Genomic DNA, 14,038 nt, shown 5'->3' on the forward strand with positions numbered 1-14,038 from the left:
GCAACATGCAATTTTGCATTTCTCGTCTGTTGCTTTTTTAATTCTGAAAAGTGAAGTTCGTTCCACGTGTTTTGAAAAAATTGTTTGCGTTCTGTCACCAATCTTACATCAATATTTTCACAGGTAAGTTAAGTGCAGCAGTTTAGTTACGTATGTACAATGGTACATATGTGCATTGAACATACAAACTAAAAACAAATTAATTAAATAAAAAATTAATTATTTGTATGCAAGTTGTACATAAAACAGTGTAATTGTGCCAAAATAAACATATTGTATATTTGTGATATATATAAAGATGTATATAAATATAAAATACCCATTTGCTTTATATCTTTCAGAATCAAAAATTAGTTGCGTTCTTGAATATTAAAATAAAAAAATATATGAAATTATTTTATGTATTCTTTGTGAAAATTTACAGATATTTGATTTTTGAAAGCATCTAAGTGCTTTAAAAAATAGTGCGTGCAGAATGTGTCTAGTTTGTTGCATCTGGGTGCATTCCTGGGCGTATGTTCCAGGCGCATTAAAAAAGAGTGCTTCCAGGCATTCGAAATATATACACTTAGGATGAATGAAACGGGTGCATTCTTTTTGTCCCGCACCCGTGTAAAAGGAGTGGACAGACTCATGCCATTTCATAATGAAAGATCGGGTGCTGGAACGCAGTCATTTCCCTGCAGTTCCACAATTGAGTTAAGCGCCCAACCATCACGAAGCCGACTGTGACGTCGGCAGAGCAGCCAGCGACTCCGGCAGAGCTGAGCGCAACGGCGGCAAAGAGACGCGCTCTCAGTCGGGGTCCGCAAAGAGAACGCACAAAAAGTACTTTTGGGCTCTCTCTCTCTCGCCATGTCTCAGCTGGAGAAATGCGTGTGAGGGCAAGGTGGCCCAATCCGACAACCAATTAAAATAATATGTTTGGGTTTTAAATTATTTGTATTTCTTAAAAAAATTTATATGTTTATTAATATTATTTATTAATATGGGAAGTCTTAAAAATATATTTTTATGTAATGATTTGCATAGTCGGATATGTCTATAAATACCCTGCTTTTATGTGCAAGGTGCATAGATCAAACGGGTCATGCCAAAAAAACAGAGCAACAACAGATTAGCGGAACCGTTGTTGTTGTTGCTTGTTATTTTTCTGGAAGGCACGCGACTTTTTTCGTCTTTTTCACTTGCGTTTACTTATGTGAAGGAGTTAGAATTGCCCGCAATTAACGTAGTTACATAAAATAAGCCAGTGGTTTAAAAGTGGTACCTATACGATTCCCAGGTAAGTCTGTCGCAGACCAATATTTATTTAAACAGTGAGAGTAAAAACAAGTTATTGTGTATTAAAAAAATGGAAAATACAAGATTCTCAAAAAAACACGTGGAGGAAAAAAAATAGCTGTGAAAATATTAATTTTTGACGTGAAAAACAACAAATGAAGCATATAAATAAACAAATGAATGAATCTGTGAAAAAATTTAAAAATCTTATTGAGTGCAAAGTTCCCGGGGACGAAAAATAAGAGATGTTTGTTCTTATAACTTATGTTTGTTTGTATTAATAACATTAAAGCACAATTTTTATTTTTGTGTAAGTAAACAAACATGGCTATTTAAATAAAAATCTCAAACATCTCTAATTTTCCGTCCCTGGAAAAGTGGTATTTTTTTCCGCATCTTCAAAATAAATAAATGTTTTAATAAATAATAAAAAAATACATAAAAAAATTTTTACAACAAAATAAAATAAATCAAGTGACCGAAAACAAAAGTTTGCAAATTTCTTCTCGATATTTTTTTAATTTTCATATTTTTTAAGACAAGGCTGATGTAAATCTATAAAAAAATGGAAGGCTGAGTCGTTCCATCTTAAGCATATTATCCGAGGAACTTGTTCTGTCCCACAACTTGGAGGGGGGCAAAACAAGAAGAAACTCAGTCTACCCAAAGTTCGTCCGCGCCTTATTAAGTAAGTTTTTATTGAGGCTGAAAGTAACTATTGTTTGTAAGTTTAATTTTTAAAAGACTTCTGGGATTTTTACATTGAATGCCAAAGATAACATTTCTTTTATTATAAATAAATCTTACAAAAAACGATTACTTTAGGCCACTCGTTTTAATTCTCCTCTAGTTTTATTTTTAAAACTAATTTTTTTTCTAATACTAGATGCAATCACTCTGGTGGAGCCTCGGAGCCTCCCGAAAAGTCGCTGCCGAAGGCAATGCGGTGCGTTAAAAACTTGAGTTGTACCAAAAAAAAAGGCACCAGATGCTGAGGAGGAGGTGCCAGCGACCACGATAACACCGGGAACCCCCGAGCTCAAATTTTAAAATAAATAAATAAAAATTACAACTGAAATTTTATTTGCTGCTAAGCGCTCAACGTGTGCTGAATGTGCGCTTTTTCGCTGCTTGAATGAGCGCTCAACGTGTGCTTTTTCCGCTGCGTAATCGAGCGATCAACGTGTGCTGATTGTGTGCTTTTTCCGCTGCTTAATCGAGCGCTCAACATGTGCTGAACGTGTGCTTTTTTTGCTGCTCAAAAAAGCGCTCAATGCGTGCTAGTTCTTGTGCACTGATGAACCCTAGGACATGCCTATGTTAATTTAAGCACTCAGTTCCATACAAATTGTGCTATTATTGAGCGCTCAGTGATGAACTTTTTGCAGTGATTGAGTGCTCAATAAGCGCTGAATGGTACTGCAGGGTAGTTTAACGTGTGGAAGATGGTAGATTGATCTCTGTGGAAAGAGGGTATTAAATTGCTGTTGCAATTTTAATCGGATCGAACACAGCGGATCGGCAAAAACAAACCGAAACCGAAGGAGGCGGGCATGCATGTTTATTTGTGAATATCATAATAGTTGCAGAATGTCGTTTAGGGGCTCGAAATCCGGTCGGAGCTCTCTCCTAAGAAAATATTTGAAATTCAAAGTCCGCCATGCCACGCTGCCTTCCGATATTGATTTAAAGGTAAGAACAAGCTTTTTTTAATTTAAAAACGTTTGTTCTGAGTTTAAGAAATTTTGATTTGTATTTTAAGAACAAAATGTTATAACGAAACGATCATAAATTAGGATTTTTTTTTTGAATTTATTCTGGACCAATAGCGACGCCGTTAACCTTCCACTTACGATTGTTCCCTGTCATCATTGTTTACGTTTTCGTAGGGAATGTTTCAATTTCCACTGTCTAGAAGAAGAGCCCAGAGTTGCACCGAACAAATATCGCCTTACTCTGGCATAAAGAAGTTAGTCAAATTTGGATGGGGAACTGGGAAATTTTCGAAACGGCATCCGTTCAACGGATGGAAGATAGTGATTTGTGGGAACCGGTATGAAACGGCAAAGACCTTCTGTCGTTGGCCGCGAAATACACCCTCTCACCAAAGATCAATGTAATCTCTAAGATACGCGACGGCCATACATTGGTTTTGTTATATGCAGTTAAATTTTTGGTGGCGCACAAAATTAAGTTCTCTTCGCTCGCACAAAGTTGAGAACAGCCCTGAAAGCAAAAAGGCGATATTTTTATAGCCTGTCGTCCAGAAGTCACTTTTTAGCAACTTCTGCGCGATCGAAACACGATAGAACACATTTTACAGAAACAAAGGTCACTTCTAAGTCACTTCTGGACGATAGAAAGAAGTGATTTTTGAGACACTTCTGAGCGATAGAAAGACGATAGTACATATCTTACAAAAACCAAATTAGTGGAAAAAAACACGCGATAAAAAGAGGTCGCGGAAATTTTCCTTTACCCCATTTTTTCTGAAAATTTCTCGGGTCTTCCTTTTAACCCACGCTATTTCGCACGAGCGTCATTTCGATTCGCGAATTGTCTGTGGACAGTGCGGTTTTGTACCGAATTTGTGCGTTTATTAAATATAGCTTTGTTTTTTTTAAATGTTTTCTTATTGCCTAACATATAAAGTGTCCCTCTCAACAAAGGGTGCAAAATTACGTGCACGATTATTTAAAACTATTTACGAACAAGCTAGCTGTGGACATTACTTGGCGTGTAACTGCGGAGAAACCCAGCATCCAATGATTCTCCACATATTTCATTGTAAAAGGTAATGTCTTTTAGTTTATTTTTACTTGGACTGAACAAAAAACAATTTCTTTTAGAAATGGTTATTACTAAATTTCTCATGACGACGGAGCTGGACCTAAATAACATTGCTCAGCAAAATTTCCTATATGCCAGGGACGGTGTATACAAGCGGACAAAGCCCTTATACAAAATATAAATGCAAAAAAGTAAAAAAATATGTTTTTATTCAAGATTTTCCAATTGGGAAATTCTCTTCTAGGTATCTTTTACAAGCATATGTAAAGTCACTTCTGAGTGACTTCCAGAAGGGACTACGGCGACACTTCCTGAAGATACTTCGGCGGTCCGAAAGCGATATCGCGTACGATCATTTCATCTTCTAGAAGTCACTTAATAGTGCCTTCCGCGATAGAAAATGCTTGCTGCGCAGGGTTGCACAACGAACAAGCATGTGTGTATGTAGGCGTTCTTGTTCAAGAAGACGATTTTCGGTGCCAAATTATTTCTGAGCTAAGAAACGGGTTTACTTGCAGCCGTTAAAAAAAGGATAAGGGAAATGCATTGGTCATAAGAAATACCATAATTGAATCGGACGTTTAATATTAACAGTTTAATTTATATTAACCATTTTATATACTTACTGTTTTAAATATAAAATATAAAAAAAAAAATATAATTATATTTGTATTGTGTGCCTATTTATAACACTAACTTACAGGAACTTAACGCATTCATAGCTCCTGCGGCTTTCGTCTGAGTGTAAATCGATATATGTATAAGAATATGAAAAAATTCGTTTAATCTAGTAAAATATTCTTAACTAATGTTAACTAAAATGTTTTCCTAATACATATTTGAGCGCACAATTTGTATGAAAATGAGTGCTTAAATTAGGAGGCGTGTCCTAGTTGAGCGCTTGATTAAGCAGCAGAAAAAAATCACGTTCAGCACATTTTGAGCGCTTGTTTATATATGGACATTTCCACGGGTCGCGAACGTACGTTTGTACGCACTTAGTGCAAATAAAAACAAAGAAAATAAGTGTTTTCTGAATTTTTTCCAGCTGTTCGATAGCATTTTGTTAGCTCTTTGCTTAGTGTAAATGATGGTGTTCATTGAGCTATAATTTTCATAATATTGGCAAAAGTCGACTTGGAAAAAACTACACAAAAAAAATTTGTGGTTTAATGTTATTAATATTCATCTTTTACGATTTTGAAACACAAACATAAGTTATAAAAACAAACACCTATTATTTTATGTCCCTAGGAACTTTGCACTCAATAAGATTTTTAAATTCTTTCACAGATTCATTCATTTGATTATTTATATGCACCAATTGTTGTTTTTCACGTCAAAATTTAATATTTCTCACAGCTATTTCTTTCCTCCACGTGCTTTTTTGGGAATCTTGTATTTCTCTTATTTTTAATATACATTAACTTGTTTTTTACTTTCAGTGTTTAAATTATTGGGCTGCGACAGACATACCTGGGAATCGTTTCGATATCACTTTTAAACCACTGGTTTATTTAATTTATCAAAGTTAATTGCTGGTATTTTTAACTCCTGCACATAGAGTGGATCCCATTAATACTCGGCTTTTTTTCCAACTTCAAACGCGAATGAAATGTTCAAATCAAATAATAAAAAATAATCTTAAAAAGGAAAGGTAAAGGTTTTTTTTATTACCAGTTCATCAAGTTACATATCTTCTGGATATATTAAAAAATAAAAATAAAAACATACATAAACAAAAAAAAACTCAACATTTTGAGTGACTTTAATATTAGTTTTTTTCTTTAAAACTAAAAAAAAATGATTTTTTCTAAGAAATTACACCTAATTTAATATTTTGTTTGTTAGCCATTACTTTTTAGGGTATAATTCAAGCGTTTTGGCATATTGACTATAATTTTGTTGGTGTATTCTTGCATTTTTGGTTCAGCTTCTTCGCGATCAGGCAGTTTTTTGGGTTGTCCTTTCTGCTTTATTGACTCCACTCTTCCCTCATTTTAAAATCTCCGGACGATATCCGTATTTGGCTTCATTTCATTCGTCCAAGGACGAATTCATACTTTTGCGGCATATTAGGCATTTAGGCATATTAGAACTTCAGGAAGTGGGAGCCGGATTGGGAACGGGGTTATTCCGCCTGAAGCTGCATGATGTCGCCCAGCGTCCTGGTAATGGATGGAGATGGCTACACCAGCTCCTCCTCCCTATAGAAGCCGACGCGTCCCCCATCTCCGCTGTAGCTGCCAACTAGGTGGTGGAAGTGGAGTCCGGTCGTTCCTCAATGAAGAGCTCGTCGGAGATCGAGCGAAGTCCCACTCGGCATGTTCCTTCCCACTGGGATTCTCTAGTGGATCTCCTCCAGAACCGCTTTTGCACGAACACCGCCAAATATTAAATTTCCTATTCTTTGGGCCGCGGCTAACGGCGTTCGTCGAAATTCACTCGCTATATCTGGTATTTTTTCTGGTATTTCGTTAGCTCATCTGAGTACCGCTCTGAAAAACTGACCCGACGAAAAGCGTTAGCCGCGTATTTGCCTCTCGCTCACTCCTGTGGTTAGCTCGCGGTTTTCGTCGATGTGAGTACTAGTCTTAATCCAGTAAAATGCAAAAATCTTACGAATGTTCTAAAGCAATAACTTTACTTTTAAAATGGATTCATGTAGCTTTTTTTTTTATTGAATTAAGTACCGATCGCGAACGTACGATTTTTCAATGTTGTATTATTAACAGTAGATATCTTCTTATTAGATTGCAATAAAGGGATTTGGTAGAATAAGTGCAAGCAAATCATATGTTTTCCATGCAAAATAGTTAATCATAAAAATGACTTTAAAAGTAGCAGGTAGTATATAATTCGAAACCAGCCGGATCGGACAACTATATTTTAAGCTCCGATAGGAATAATCAGAGAAAAAAATTTTAAAAATTATATCTTTGGTGTTTTTTAACATATAACCTCCTAAGCTTGGAAATAACATTTTTTAATTCGTTTTAAATTAAATTTTATCAAATTCGGACGACTATATCATATAGCTGCCATAGGAACGATCGGAAAATTGGTGGGAAAATAATATGAAACAAATTATAGCTTCGGTGTTTTTTAACATTAAACCTCATACGCGTGGAAATAACATTTGTTAATTAGTTTGGAATTTCGAATTTAATTTTATCAATATCAGACGACTATATCATATAGCTGCCGTAGGAACGATCGGAAAATTGGTGGGAAAATTATATGAAACAAATAATAGCTTTTGTGACGTTTTTTCATAGAAACTTTTTGGTTTTGGACGACTTTTTGTTAGGTTGAATACTAGGCCTTAGAAAAAAAATAGTTTTAAAAATAAACCGAGACAAGAATAGAAACGAGTGACCGAAAGTAATCGTTATTTGTAAGTTTTATTTAAAATAAAAAAATGCTTTTTTTGGCATTTAAAGTAAAAATTCCAGAAGTCTTTTAAAAATTAAACTTAGAAATAATAGTTACTTTCGGCCTTAATAAAAACTAACTTAGTAAGGCGCGGGCGAATTTGGGTAGACCCTCAGCTTTTTTTGGTTCTGGATAATCCTCGGATAATATGCTTAAAATAGAACGATTTATGCTTCCTTTTCTAATGGATTTACCAACAGCTTTGCCTAAAAATATCACAAGGAATTTTAAAAAACAAGAGAAGAAATTCTGAAATTTTTCTTTTCGGTCACTTGATTTTTTTATTCTTTTGTTGTAAAAAATTATAAAGAAAAGTATACCACACGTTATTTATATACCTTTGTATTATTTATGAAACATTTTTTTACTGTGCATTTGCGGGAAAAAACTACACAAAAAAATTTGTGGTTTAATGTTATTAATATTCATCTTGAACGATTTTGAAACACAAACATAAGTTATAAAAACAAACACCTATTATTTTATGTCCCTTGGAACTTTGCACTCAATAAGATTTTTAAGTTCTTTCACAGATTCATTCATTTGATTATTTATATGCACCAATTGTCGTTTTTCCCGTCAAAATTTAATATTTCTCACAGCTATTTCTTTCCTCCACGGGTTTTTTGGGAATCTTGTATTTCTCTTATTTTGAATATACATTAACTTGTTTTTTACTTTTAGTGTTTAAATTATTGGGCTGCGACAGACATACCTGGGAATCGTTTCGATATCACTTTTAAACCACTGGTTTATTTAATTTATCAAAGTTAATTGCTGGTATTTTTAACTGCTGCACATACAGTGGATCCCATTAATACTCGGCTTTTTTTCGAAATTCAAACGCGAATGAAATGTTCAAATCAAATAATAAAAAATAATCTTAAAAAGGAAAGGTAAAGGTTTTTTTTATTACCAGTTCATCAAGTTAAATATCTTCTGGTTATATTAAAAAAAAAAATAAAAACATACATAAACAAAAAAAACTCAACATTTTGAACGACTTTAATATTAAAAAAAATTTTTTTCTAAGAAATAGCACCTAATTTAATATTTGGTTTGTTAGCCATTACTTTTTGGGGAATAATTTAAGCGTTTTGGCATATTGGCTATAATTTTGTTGGTGTATTCTTGCATTTTTGGTTCAGCTTCTTCGCGATCAGGCAGTTTTTTGGGTTGTCCTTTCTGCGCTATGGACTCCACTCTTCCCTCATTTTTAAATCTCCGGACGATATCCGTATTTGGCTTCATTTCATTCGTCCAAGGACGAATTCATACTTTTGCGGCCCATTAAAAATTAGTGGTAAAAACTTAATGTTTGCGGCTTGTGTGGTGTCAACTATTGTTGATCAGATGTTGGCTTTTCGGGGAAACACATTAATTGCGCCAATTTTTGGTCACTTGTTGTTGGTACAGGGACTTTATATACGACTTTCGGAAAATACCGAATATTAAAGTAAGGCAAATATAGAGCTTTTTTTTGTTTATGTATGTTTTTTCTTTAAATATCAAATAGTATTAAATAGTATTAAAATATATATATCTATAAAAAGGTAATATTAAAAGCAAACTTTTTTTTAGGTCTGTCGATTGGTATTGACGAGGCTAATGCATTTCAGTTAAAATTTGTTTCTGGCATGAAAATTTCGGGCGCTACAGTGTTAGGCGGTTTGTGGGCGTTACAGTGGGCGTGGAAAAGTTTTTTTTGGATCAATCGATATTGACGGGACTAATACATTTCAGTTAAAATTGTTTATCAATCATAAAAATTGTGGGCGCCACAGGTTTAGGTGGTTTGTGGGCCTTAAGGTGGGCGTGGCATATCCGCATAAAACACTTGAGCTGCGTACATGGCTAGGGATTCTAAATCTGAAATCACCATTCTCTATTTTTGATAGTTTCCGGTAAAGTGATAGGTATTGATGAGAACAATACAATGCAGTTAATATTTTTATTCTGACGAAACAAACTTGTGCTGCGGAGGAATCTCAGGAACCTGAATGCTTAATCCCAGTAATCTAGCTTTTAAAGATTCCGAGATCACAGCTGAATTCGATGTGAGTCATATAGAACTGGAAAGGGATTAGAAAGGGATAGAAAGAAACTTCCTTTGCTTTGGATCATGCCTCCGAACGTCCAAGACCTCCGATTTTTCGAGGCTTGATTTGACCTTCCAACCTATGGCTATTAGCATCCTGTAAAAAGAATCTCTAATCTTAACACTAGCCCCATTCGTTCAGAGGTATCAAGGGGTCATGTTAGCTCGGGTCAAAAATATGGGGTTCTAGAACATTATAAAAGTTTATTTAACATCTGAACATAATAAGATTTTAACCCTGACATAACCATTACAAACGTATTAAACAAAAACACAAATATATAAAAGAATATAATAAGAATAAAAAAAAGGAAATTGAACTTATTCTTCGATTTGGGGTTCAAACTTATTATTGCGAGAGAAATACAGTACAAATTATAAAACAAAAATTATCCATCCCAATTTTTCATGATGCGTATGAAGCAACGCTAATCCAACTAGTCTTTCTTGAAGCATGGTCGTCCTAAGCCATGTTTTGATGCGGCGAAGATAAGAGAAAGAGCGATCAGAGCTCGCGTTTGTTACGGGAAGTGTACAGAATACTCGGAGATAGGTGTGGATTGTTGGATTGTCGTTGCCTTCAATTTTTTGTTGCTGCTGCCAGTGACATTGCCAGTAACTCAATTCACCTTTGAATTTCAATTTTTGTACGCTCTTGTCATCATCCAGAAGATTCCCGAATCTTTCTATCAAGCATCCGGTTAGATCATCGATTTCGTTTTCTTTTAAAAGACTCGCTTTTTCTGGGAGCAACACACTCAATTGGTAACCATCCAAAACTTCTTATGAAAAACGAGCTTCCAAATCTTCTTTGATGGTATCCAGCAGAGGTATGTAGACAGAGACCCTGTAGTAATCTTCGCAAGTTTTCACGTCGTAATTTTCGCGTTTCGTTTGTCGACCACATGTTCTCGGTTTTGCTTCATCAACATCGAGTTTTTCCGCCATTTTCTTGGCATCTGAATAAATCAGTCGGAATATTTCATCAAGTTTTTCCCTCTTTTTTTTCAACGTGGCAAGCAACGTCCCGATCATTTTTGATGCCTTCGCCAAATCAATTGCTTCCTTCTGAAGAACTACGCTGAGCGAATGGGTGAGCGATAGAATGTCGCTGAGACAGAAGAGCCCGACGATAGGAGAATTGTTGCTTTGCCTGCTGTTTCTCTGTTCTTCCACTCACTGATTTTTGACAGAGCTTCGATGATCAACGGTAACTTCGCAACAAATTGAAGGACAGCATCGTGTCTCTCTACCCATCTTGTTTCACACAACTGGACAATTTTTTCACCAAGTATCTTGATAATACAGTCACACGTTTTGGGAATGAGTTCTTGAAGAATTTGTCGACTTCTCGTATGGCACTGGCAACGTTTTCGATTAATCGTACTTTCACTGACTTTGAAATACTGTTGTTGAGTTTGTGCGAGAAACACGGAGTCATGACAGCATTTTTTGCTTCTTTCCGAATTCCGACAGCATGACCGCACATCCATCAGTCCCTATCGAAGCGCATTTCTCCATTCGGAGATTCATTTTCTTCATGTCTCCAAGAACAATCCCCCGATGGCAGATTCAGTTAGAGACAATTCTTCATCGGTTCGATCATTTTTTCCAGCAGTCCTGTAAGCCATTGATCCATCTTCATCCTCGCTTTCTTCTGATTCTGTGCCCTCCGCGAGAGTACTCTTCGAAAGTTGACCGAATGCGTCCAAAAAAGATACAAAGTCTTCTCGTATGCATGCTTCACCAGGAGAAAAATCGACGTATCTGAGTACAACGCTAATCTGTAACGAGAAACATTTTTCAGTAAATTTCTGTTTATTTTCTTGGGAACAACCACTATCCGATAGTTTAGACAATAGGCATCAATTATTATATTTTTACGGAAATTGTACTTCTACGTAATAATTGGCAGGATTAAAGTATTACCTGAGCTTTTCCCGACAGATCTGGAGATTAATCGAAAACAATGGTGTAGAACTCAGCCAATGGTCAGAACGAGCCACTCGTTGCAAAATTTTGTCCACTATCTCTGCCCTGCAGCATTCAATTAGTTGGTTCTGAATCATTTTACTGGTATAGGTCGCTCTTGAAGATGTGCTCCCAAGGTGATGCTCCAGAGTTGTGTCACATGCATCGATTCTGAATCTCAGCAAAGCCCTGAAATTCCCTTCGTTTTGCACAGGCGTTTTATTTTTTCGAATATCTCCGTCATCTTTATGCCCACGAAGTGGAATATTCTGCTTTCCGCAAAAAATTACCGTTTTCACAATGGGGATAAGTCGTTTTCTGTTCTCTTGCGTTTGCGAAAGATGGTTTTCGTTGAGAAGATTACGGACGCTTCGTTGTGGATTGTGATAGCATTCTTATGGTACATATTTTGAGAATGAATTTCTAACACACTCTTGATCCCAACCAAATTTTTGAAATCAGTCAACGGCTGCGTGACAAGTACCCCAAGCGGAGTATTCCCCCGACGAGTGTATATGTCTTATACTGAACTCAACACTTCGACTCTTTCTCAATTCGAATTTAGTACTTCCGCTGTGAGTCGCCCAGAAAAGGGTTAAATAAGTTTAGACAGGTCATATAATGCAATTTATGATAGTATGTTGTTGTGATTTCCATAGCGTATTTGGTGAGAAGAGTGTCACTGTTGTATTTTCATTTTTTTATTGCAGAGAATATTTTTCTAGCAAACAAGTAAAATTTTCAGGTTCTGTGGTTCCAAGGGGGGGGGGGGAAATTTCCCTAATTTCCCCCCCCCCGTGGATCCGCCACTGATTGAATTGCAATTGCATCGAACAAGCAAACGAACAAGCAAACAAACTTGAGTGAAAGTGAGGTTCGATCGAGTCTTTTACATATGAGAGGTTTCTTTTTTTTCTTGATTTATATTTACCATTTAAACATTAACTTTTCTTTTAGATTTTACTTTATTTTATGCAATACAGACATCACCAAATTATAGTTATATCGATAATTGTGGATTTTGCACTCACCAACATTATCGCAGATCCATCGTTGAAAGCGCTTTCTCGGACAAATCGTGGCTGAAAATTTAAACCTTAAAAAGGGCAAGAAAATCACTAATATTTTTGAGTTAAAACATTTACCTTTTTTCTCTTTTTTTCCTTTTGGTTCTCAAAGAGGTTAGGTGTATGGGGCAACAACAAATCTCACTTCGAACCGCCTTCTTGCCATTTGCTTATTCCATTTCTTTTTCCTCTTTTTGGAATTGGCTTTTGCCCACAAAACTAAAAAAATCACTTAATCACTAAAAAAAAAATCTGTCTAATTTAAAATAAACTCTCCTTTCACCGAACCGCATTTGCTTCAGCGACTAATAGCCTTTTCTTTTCCCCATTCACTTCACGGCTGCAGTTCCACGGGGCCTTTAAGTTTGGTGAATTTTCACGGGGAAATCGTTCGATCAGCGCATGACCGTGGACACCGTTCGATCCACGCCTTGGACACTTTTCCGGCGGAAAACTAGCTTATTTTCTTAACTTTTCGGTAGCAAACCGTTAGGCAAGAAAAAGATTGGAAGCTTTAGAGCGCGGTCGCGAGACAACTAGGCGCTCACACCCAAATGTTGGACGGTTGCCCATTAAATGGAACTCAAGACCACCTATTGAGCTTTCACTTGTATGTTTGTTCTATGCCACTGAAACTCTCAAAAATATATTTTGCCGATCGCTGCTCCTGCTGGTCTGCGCAGAAGACTTCAGATTTCACCAAATCTCCTCTGATTAGCATTCGTTGTAGTCAGACGTGTTTTCTTTTCGCTATGAATTCTTATTCGTACTCCGAGTGCAATGCTGAAGTTACAGCAGCGCAGCTTCGCGGTTTTGAGGCGGTTCGTTGCTCATCGCTTTGTCGTCGTACTTTTCACACTGCATGTGTTGATCTCCCGGAGGATGCTATTAGATTATTAACAAATATGCCGAATCTACTCTGGCAGTGTGATCGCTGTGTTGTGAGTAATGATTCATACTCCAAAATCGATGAAGTAATGGAAGAACTTCATGACCTGAAGAGACTATACATGGATTTAAATTCAAAGTTTCTGAAGGCTTTTCCCAATTCTACCACTGACAGTAGCAATGTCAGTCAGCGTAAAAAAGTGGTGAAACCATTGGCTCCACCTTCTTCAATTGGTCGTCAAGCCAACCATGCAGACCTGATACCCCCGCACCAGTTTCTACTGCCGCCAGGAACCATGCAAAGAATAACAGGAACAAGAGGCAAATAGTTGGTCAAGCTCCTAATTGTGAACTTCTCGAAGTTGTGCCGAGCAATAAATTCCTTCATATTGGTAGATTCAGAGCGCACGTAAAATCTGATTCTGTGTGTGAATATGTTGCAAATAAGCTAGGTGTGGATACCGCCACCATAATTTGCAAGCCTTTAGTCAAAAATGGTGTAGAT

The 14,038-nt window shown here is 36.3% G+C and overlaps 1 long non-coding RNA gene across 6 annotated transcripts; it reads left to right on the forward strand.

Moving 5' to 3' along the window:
- The first annotated feature begins 159 nt into the window (after positions 1-159).
- LOC139355134 (uncharacterized) lies at positions 160-5,756 on the forward strand. Of its 6 annotated transcripts, none has more exons than XR_011605862.1 (5): positions 160-1,285; positions 1,823-1,972; positions 2,171-3,400; positions 3,937-4,078; positions 4,134-5,472. It is a non-coding gene; the product is annotated as an uncharacterized lncRNA (long non-coding RNA). The 6 variants fall into 6 exon arrangements; XR_011605863.1 differs by having other exon boundaries at positions 2,171-3,337; XR_011605860.1 differs by having other exon boundaries at positions 163-1,285; positions 2,171-4,078; positions 4,134-4,265; positions 4,319-5,471.
- The last annotated feature ends 8,282 nt before the right edge of the window (positions 5,757-14,038 follow it).

This window comes from Drosophila suzukii, unplaced genomic scaffold (assembly GCF_043229965.1).
Source record: "Drosophila suzukii unplaced genomic scaffold, CBGP_Dsuzu_IsoJpt1.0 scf_9, whole genome shotgun sequence".
In the NCBI taxonomy this organism is placed as follows: domain Eukaryota; kingdom Metazoa; phylum Arthropoda; class Insecta; order Diptera; family Drosophilidae; genus Drosophila; species Drosophila suzukii.